This window comes from Arachis ipaensis, chromosome B7 (assembly GCF_059453495.1).
Source record: "Arachis ipaensis isolate K30076 ecotype BB chromosome B7, ASM5945349v1, whole genome shotgun sequence".
In the NCBI taxonomy this organism is placed as follows: Eukaryota; Viridiplantae; Streptophyta; class Magnoliopsida; order Fabales; family Fabaceae; genus Arachis; species Arachis ipaensis.
In genome coordinates, this window is record NC_142442.1 from 105844889 (window position 1) to 105853325 (window position 8437).

The window sequence follows — 8437 nt, forward strand, 5'->3', positions numbered from 1 at the left end:
TCTCCATCTTCTTGGTGAAGTCAGCCAGCTGCTGGGTAATGAGCTTGTTTTGGGCCAACAGAGCGTCTACATTGTTTAGCTCCATCACTCCTCTTGTGTTCCCTCTTTCGGAAGCATAGAAGTAGTCGTTTTCTGCTACTGTTTCAATAACATCTATGGCTTCCTCAATGGTCTTCTTCTTGTTCAAGGACCCTCCAGATGAATGGTCTACTGCCTTCTTTGACTCATAAGAGAGCCCTTCATAGAAAATGTGCAGCTGGACCCATTCGTTGAACATGTCAGGTGGACACCTCCTTGTTAAGTCTTTGAACCTCTCCCATGCTTCATACAAAGTCTCACCATCCTGTTGCCTGAAGGTTTGAACCTCAGCTCTCAGCCTATTGATTCGTTGAGGAGGGTAGAATCTTGCTAAGAATTTGTTCACCACATCCTCCCAAGTTGTTAAGCTCTCCCTTGGGAAGGATTCCAGCCACTTGGCTGCCTTGTCTCTGAGTGAGAAGGGAAATAAGAGCAATCTATAGGCATCAGGATGAACACCATTAGATTTCACTGTGTCACATATTCTCAGGAAGGTGGTCAAATGTTGGTTGGGATCTTCTTGAACACCTCCTCCAAACGAACAGTTGTTCTGAACAAGGGTGATGAGCTGTGGTTTAAGTTCAAAGTTGTTGGCATGGATTGTTGGCTTTTGGATGCTACTTCCACAATTGCCTGGGTTTGGATTAATGTAAGAGCCCAAAACTCTTCTATCCTCCCCAGCATGATTTGCTCCACCTCCTCTGCCATGGTTGTGAGTCTCTTCTTCATGATGATTTTCCATGTTTTCTTCCATGTTTGGTTCAAAGTATTCCTCAAACTGTTCCTCTTCTTCTTCAGCACCAACTACTCGTTTTCCTCTTGCCTCCCTCCTTAGTCTAAGGAAGGTTCTCTCTGGTTCAGAATCAAAGGAAGTTGAAGCCCCGCTTCTTCTCCCTGTCATACAACCAACAAGTACAAGCAGAGAAAATAGGTGCAGACAGTATTTGTGTCAGAGTTATTGTTAGTTGTGGGTGATGCAATATATCAAACAGTTAGTGGGTTAGCAAACAGAATTGAAAATAACAAAGAAAAACAAACGGGTAGAGGGAGAAGGGAAGAAGTTTAACTAAAACATAAAGTAAATCACTCAAACAGAAAAATGAAATTCACAAAAAAAATGCTCAATCTAGTGATCTTCCAATCTAATCATTGTTGATGCACAATCAATCCCCGGCAACGGCGCCATAAACTTGATGCGTGGAAAACTTGTCTCTCAACAAATCTCCCTTCGGCAAGTGTACCGAAGTTGTCGTCAAGTAAAAACTCACAATAGAGTGAGGTCAAATCCCACAGGGATTGATTGATCAAGCAACTTTAATTAGAAGAATGTTCTAGTTGAGCAAATCCAGAATTTGGGTTGAGAGTTACAGAAAATAAAATGGCGGGAATGTAAATAACAGAAAAGTAAATGCTAGAATTAAAGGACTGGAAGTAAATGACTGAAAATAAATTGCAGAATTATAAATGGGAATGGGGGATTTGCTCATAAAAGTAAATCGCAGAAATTAAAGAGAATGGGTAAGATTAGAAATGGGGAGTTCATTGGGCTTAGGAGATGTTGCAATTCTCTGGATCAAGTTCATTTTCATCTCTTCCTCAATCAATGCACTCATTGATCTCCTTGGAAATCTTAAGTGATTGAATTACAATTCCTTGCAATTCAATCTCTCAAATCTTGATCAATAGCCAATTCCTTGGTCAATTGCTCATGAGAAGAGATGAAGTATGGTCACTGATTATACCACATGCATTTCCCAAACCAACTATTGAGAGGGTTACAGTCACATACCCATCCAAACCCAATTTGGTCCAGCATGAGAAAGCATTTCTAGCTTGATCTCTTCATTCCTCTTCCAAAGTTCAAAAGAGATCCAAGTTTGAATAGCTTCTCTTCCAAGATAACTACTCAATTGGATGAAGATCGAAAGCTTTCAAGTAAAATCAAGAGGAAAGATAGAAGAAGAACAATGAAAATTAGTATTGATCCATCAAATTACAACAGAGCTCCCTAACCCAATGAAAAGGGTTTAGTTGTTCATAGCTCTTGAAGATGAAAACAAAGATGGAGAATATATCATAAAACTTGGTTAACATGACTCTCTAACGTGGGCATTGATGGCTTTTTGAGAGTGTTATTGGCAATCACTTTTCTCATTAATCTTTGCAAGTTACCTCCCCTTTTCTTGCTTCTTTTTGGTCCTGAAATCAAGCAACAAAGTGCATCAAAGTTCTAGTCCAAGTCCTGAGTAATGCAACATAATATTTGTCACTAAACTTATGCAAAATCCTCATGAAATCATGTAAAATGCACAATGTATGCTTGAGTCAAGGCATAAGTGAATATTTACCCAAAACTAGCTTATTTCCTAAAGAAATGCATGAAACTAACCTAAAAACAGTAAAGAAAAGGTCAGTGAAACTGGCCAAGATGCCCTGGCATCACCAAGTTACCTGTTTTTATTTTTATCCTACTTGTATGCTTGCCCTTTGAATTTAATGAAAGAGAATGTTATGAAAAGAAAAACCAGAGTGGGGTTCATATTGTGGAGTAAGTTCTCAAGGTTGGTGGTGGGATAATAGATTAGCTAAGTTGGATCACCTATAAGGTATGAGGGCACTTATGTGTACTAAAGAACATGATTGAAGCATATTCTATGAGATTAACCAAACAACAAGATCCTAATAAGAAAAACAGAAAAAAAAACAATAAGAGTTTGAAAAAGAAAGAAATAATAAGAAATAAGGCTAGGCACCAAGGGTTTAAATCTTGAGGGATGTGTCTGTGGTGATCCTGTACCAAGGATCTGCTTAGATGAATAAGTTCTTAGGAGTGCTTCATCACTTGGTAACTTGGGTTAACTAACCCGAGATTATCAACTAAAAATCAACTCTCAAGAGCAACCTTGCTACAGAACATTTAGTAACCCAAAGAGGTGCTGGACACCAAGGCCTCAAGGAAAGAAAATAACAAACCATGTGCATGTGGTGTGCATGTATGGGGAAGAGAGACTTGAGGGAGTAAGTGGTGCGCAGAAATCGTGACGGTTCCATTCCTTGGTAATGGCGCTGAAAACTTTATACGCACGTTCATAATCTTAATTCTTTGTCACAACTTCGCACAACTAACCAGCAAGTGCACTGGGTCGTCCAAGTAATAAACCTTACGTGAGTAAGGGTCGATCCTACGGAGATTGTCGGCTTGAAGCAAGCTATGGTCACCTTGTAAATCTCAGTTAGGCGGATTCAAATGTATTAAGAGATTATAGTGTACTAAAAGATAATTAAAATAGGATGGAGATACTTATGTAATTTATTGGTGAGAGTTTCAGATAAGCGTATAGAGATGCTTTCGTTCCTCTGAACCTCTGCTTTCCTGCTGTCTTCATCCAACCATTCCTACTCCATTCCATGGCAAGCTTTATGTAGGGCATCACCGTTGTCAATGGCTACATCCCATCCTCTCTATGAAAATGGTCCAATGCGCTGTCACTGCATGGCTAATCATCTGTCGGTTCTCGATCATGCTGGAATAGGATTTATTATCCTTTTGCGTCTGTCACTACGCCCAGCACTCGCGAGTTTGAAGCTCGTCACAGCCATCCCTTCCCAGATCCTACTCGGAATACTACAGACAAAGTTTAGACTTTCTGGATCTCAAGAATGGCCATCCATGGGTTCTAAATTATACCACGAAGATTCTAATATCTCGGACTTGGTCCACTGTATTAGATATCTAAGAGATATTCATTCTAGCCTGTTTGCATGTAGAACGAAAGTGTTTGTCAGGCACGCGTTCATAAGTGAGAATAATGATGAGCGTCACATAATCATCACATTCATCATGTTCTTGGGTGCGAATGGATATCTTAGAATAGGAATAAGCTTGAATTGAATAGAAAAACAGTAGTACTTTGTATTAATTCATGAGAAACAGCAGAGCTCCACACCTTAATCTATGGTATGTAGAAACTCTACCATTGAAAATACATAAGTGATGAAGGTCCAGGCATAGCCAAGAGGCCAGCCCCCAAACGTGATCTAAAGATTAAACTAAAGATGTTCAAAAAAATGTAAATACAATAGTAAAAAGTCCTATTTATGCTAAACTAGTTACTAGGGTTTACAGAAATGAGTAAATGATGCAGAAATCTACTTCTGGGGCCCACTTGGTGTGTGCTTGGGCTGAGCATTGAGCTTTACACGTGTAGAGGCTTCTCTTGGAGTTGAACGCCAGTTTGTAACCTGTTTCTGGCGTTTAACTCTACTTTGCAACCTGTTTCTGGCGTTTGACTCCAGAATGCAGCATGGAATTGGCGTTCAACGCTAGTTTACATCATCTATCCTTAATCAAAGTATGAACTATTATATATTTATGGAAAGCCCTGGATGCCTACTTTCCAACGCAATTGAGAGCGCGCCATTTGGAGTTCTGTAGCTCCTGAAAATCCACTTTGAGTGCAGGGAGGTCAGAATCCAACAGCATCTGCAGTCCTTCTTCAACCTCTGAATCTGATTTTTGCTCAAGTCCCTCAATTTCAGCCAGAAAATACCTGAAATCACAGAAAAACACACAAACTCATAGTGAAGTCCAGAAATGTGAATTTTAATTAAAAACTAATAAAAATATACTAAAAACTAACTAAATCATACTGAAAACTATGTAAAAACAATGCCAAAAAGCGTATAAATTATCCGCTCATCACAAAACCAAACTTAAATTGTTGCTTGTCCCCAAGCAACTGAAAATCAAATAAGATAAAAAGAAGAGAATATACTATAAATTTCAAAATATCAATGAAACTTAGCTCCAATCAGATGAGTGGGACTTGTAGCTTTTTTGCCTCTTGAATAGTTTTGGCATCTCACTTTATCCATTGAGGTTCAGAATGATTGGCATCTATAGGAACTTCGAATTCAGATAGTGTTATTGATTCTCCTAGTTCAGTATGTTGATTCTTGAACACAGCTACTTTATGAGTCTTGGCCGTGGCCCTAAGCACTTTGTTTTCCAGTATTACCACCGGATACATAAATGCCACAGACACATAACTAGGTGAACCTTTTTAGATTATGACTCAGCTTTGCTAGAGTCCCCAATTAGAGGTGTCCAGGGTTCTTAAGCACACTCTTCTTTTGCTTTGGACCTTGACTTTAACCGCTCAGTCTCAAGTTTTCACTTGACACCTTCACGCCACAAGCACATGGTTAGGGACAGCTTGGTTTAGCCGCTTAGGCCATGATTTTATTCCTTTAGGCCCTCCTATCCACTGATGCTCAAAGCCTTGGATCCTTTTTATTACCCTTGCCTTTTTGTTTTAAGGGCTATTGGCTTTTTCTGCTTGCTTTTTATCTCTTTTTTTTCTCTATTTTTTTCTCTTTTTTTTTCTGCAAGCTTTTGTATTCATTGCTTTTTCTTGCTTCAAGAATCATTTTTATGATTTTTCAGATTATAATAACATTTCTCCTTTTCATCATTCTTTCAAGAGCTAACATATTCAACATTCATAAACATCAAATTCAAAAGACATATGCATTGTTCAAGCATACATTTAGAAAACAAAAAGTGTTGCCACCACATCAAAATAATTAAACTAGTTTCAAGGATGAATTCGAAACCATGTACTTCTTGTTCTTTTGTAATTAAAATATTTTTCATTCAAGAGAGGTGATGGATTTATATTCATTACTTTAAGGCATAGACACTTAGACACTAATGATCATATAGTAAAGACACAAATATAAATAATCATAAAGCTTAAAAATCGAAAAACAGGAAAATAAATAAATAAGGAGATTAAGGAATGAGTCCACCTTAGTGAGGGTGGCGTCTTCCTCTTCTTGAAGAACAAATGGTGCTCTTGAGCTCCTCTATGTCTCTTCCTTGTCTTTCTTGCTCCTCCCTCATAGTTCTTTGATCTTCTCTAATTTCATGGAGGATGATGGAGTGCTCTTGGTGCTCTACCCTTAGTTGTCCCATGTTAGAACTTAATTCTACTAGGAAAGTGTTGATTTGCTCCCAATAATTCTGTGGAGAAAAGTGCATCCCCTGAGGCATCTCAGGGATTTCATGGTGAGGAATTTCTTCATGTTCATGTTGAGGTCCATGATCTCTTATTTGCTCTATCCTTTTCTTAGTGATGGGCTTGTCCTCTTCAATGAGGATGTCTCCCTCTATGTCAATTCCAGCCGAATTGCAGAGGTGGCAAATGAGGTGAGGAAAGGCTAACCTTGCCCAAGTGGAGGACTTGTCAGCCACCTTGTAGAGTTCTTGAGGTATAATCTCATGAACTTCCACCTCTTCTCCAATCATGACACTATGGATCATGATGGCCCGGTCTATAGTAACTTCAGACCGGTTACTAGTAGGAATGATTGAGCGTTGAATGAACTCTAGCCATCCCCTAGCCACTGGTTTGAGGTCATGCCTTCTTAATTGAATCGGCTTACCTTTTGAGTCAATTTTTCATTGAGCTCCTTCCTCCCATATGTCTATGAGGACTTGGTCCAACCTTTGATCAAAGTTGACCCTTCTTGTGTAGGGGCATGCGTTTTCTTCCATCATTGGCAGGTTGAACGTCAGCCTTACATTTTCTAGACTGAAATCTAAGTATTTTCCCCAAACCATAGTAAGCCAATACTTTGGATTTGGGTTCACACTTTGATCATGGTTCCTTGTGATCCATGCGTTTGCATAGAACTCTTGAACCATTAGGATCCTGACTTGTTGAATGGGGTTGGTGAGAACTTCCCAACCTCTTCTTTGAATCTCAAGTCGGATCTCCGGATACTCATTCCTTTTGAGCTTGAAAGGAACCTCAGGGATTACTTTCTTCTTGGCCACAACTTCATAGAAGTGGTTTTGATGGACCTTTGAGATGAATCTCTCCATCTCCCATGACTCAGAGATGGAAGCAATTACCTTCCCTTTCCTCTTTCTAAAGGTTTCTCTGGTCTTAGGTGCCATAAATGGTTATGGAAAAACAAAAAGCTATGCTTTTACCACACCAAACTTAAAATGTTTGCTCGTCCCCGAGCAAAAGAAGAAAGAAAGAAGTAGAAGAAGAAGAGAAATGGAGGAGAGGGAGAGAGAGTAGGTTTCGGCCAAATGTAAGAAGAGAGGGTTGTGTTGTGTGAAATAGAAGAAGGAATGAGGGGTTTATATAGAATTGGGGAGGGGTTTAGGGTTCGGCCATTTAGGGTTGGGTTTGGGAGGGAAAATATTTTGAATTTGAAGGTAGGTATGGGCAAGAGAAGATGGATGTGAGTGATTGAAGTGATTGGTGAAGGGCATTTGGGGAAGAGAGTTATGTAAAGGTGTGAAGAGGAGAGAATAGGGTTAGGTGGGGATCCTGTAGGGTCCATAGATCCTGAGGGGATCCTGTGGGGCCCACAGATCAAGTGGGGCCAAGGACTTAACATCCCTGCCTCAATTAGGCGTGTAAAACGCCCTTATTGTGCAATTCTGGCGTTTAACGCCACTTCCATGCTTGTTTCTGGCGTTAAACGCCAGCTCTATGCTTGTTTCTGGCGTTAAATGCCCAAATGGAGCTTGTTTTTGGCGTTTAACGCCAGCTTTCCTCTGGGTGCAATCCTGGCATTTAAACGCCAGACTGCTAATTATTTCTGGCGTTTAATGCCAGTTTCATGCTCTGTTCTGGCGTTAAATGCCAGCCAGATGCTTCTTACTGGCGTTTAAATGCTAGTAAGCTCTTCCTCCAGGGTGTGCTGTTTTCAATGCTGTTTTTCATTCTATTTTTGATTTTTCAGTAGTTTTTGTGACTCCACATGATCATCAACCTAATAAAACACAAAATAATAAAGAGAAAATAAAATAAAATTGATTAAATAACATTGGGTTGCCTCCCAACAAGTGCTTTTTTAATGTCAATAGCTTGACAGTGAGCTCTCATGGAGCCTCACAGATGTTCAGAGCATTGTTGAGACTTCCCAACACCAAACTTAGAGTTTGGATATGGGAGTTCAACACTAGACTTAGAGTTTGGTTGTGGCCTCCCAACACCAAACTTAGAGTTTGACTGTGGGGGCTTTGGTTGACTCTGCAGTGAGAGAAGCTTTTCATGCTTCCTCTCCATGGTTACAGAAGGAGATCCTTGTATTTTAAACACAAGGTTGTCCTCATTCAGTTGAAGGATCAATTCTCCTCTGTCCACATCAATCACAGCTTTTGCTGTAGCTAGGAAGGGTCTTTCAAGGATGATGGATTCATCCTCATCCTTCCCAGTGTCTAGGATTATGAAGTCAGCAGGGATGTAAAGGCCTTCAACCTTACTAGCACATCCTCTACTAGTCCATAAGCCTGTTTCATGGATTTGTCTTCCATTTCTAATGAGAATTTGGC

At 39.8% G+C, this 8437-nt stretch overlaps 1 non-coding gene across 1 annotated transcript; it reads left to right on the top strand.

Annotated features, from left to right (window-relative positions):
- Positions 1-275: 275 nt before the first annotated feature.
- On the top strand, positions 276-379 carry LOC148553624 (small nucleolar RNA R71). Its single transcript, XR_015892567.1, has one exon. It is a non-coding gene; the product is annotated as a small nucleolar RNA R71 (small nucleolar RNA).
- The last annotated feature ends 8058 nt before the right edge of the window (positions 380-8437 follow it).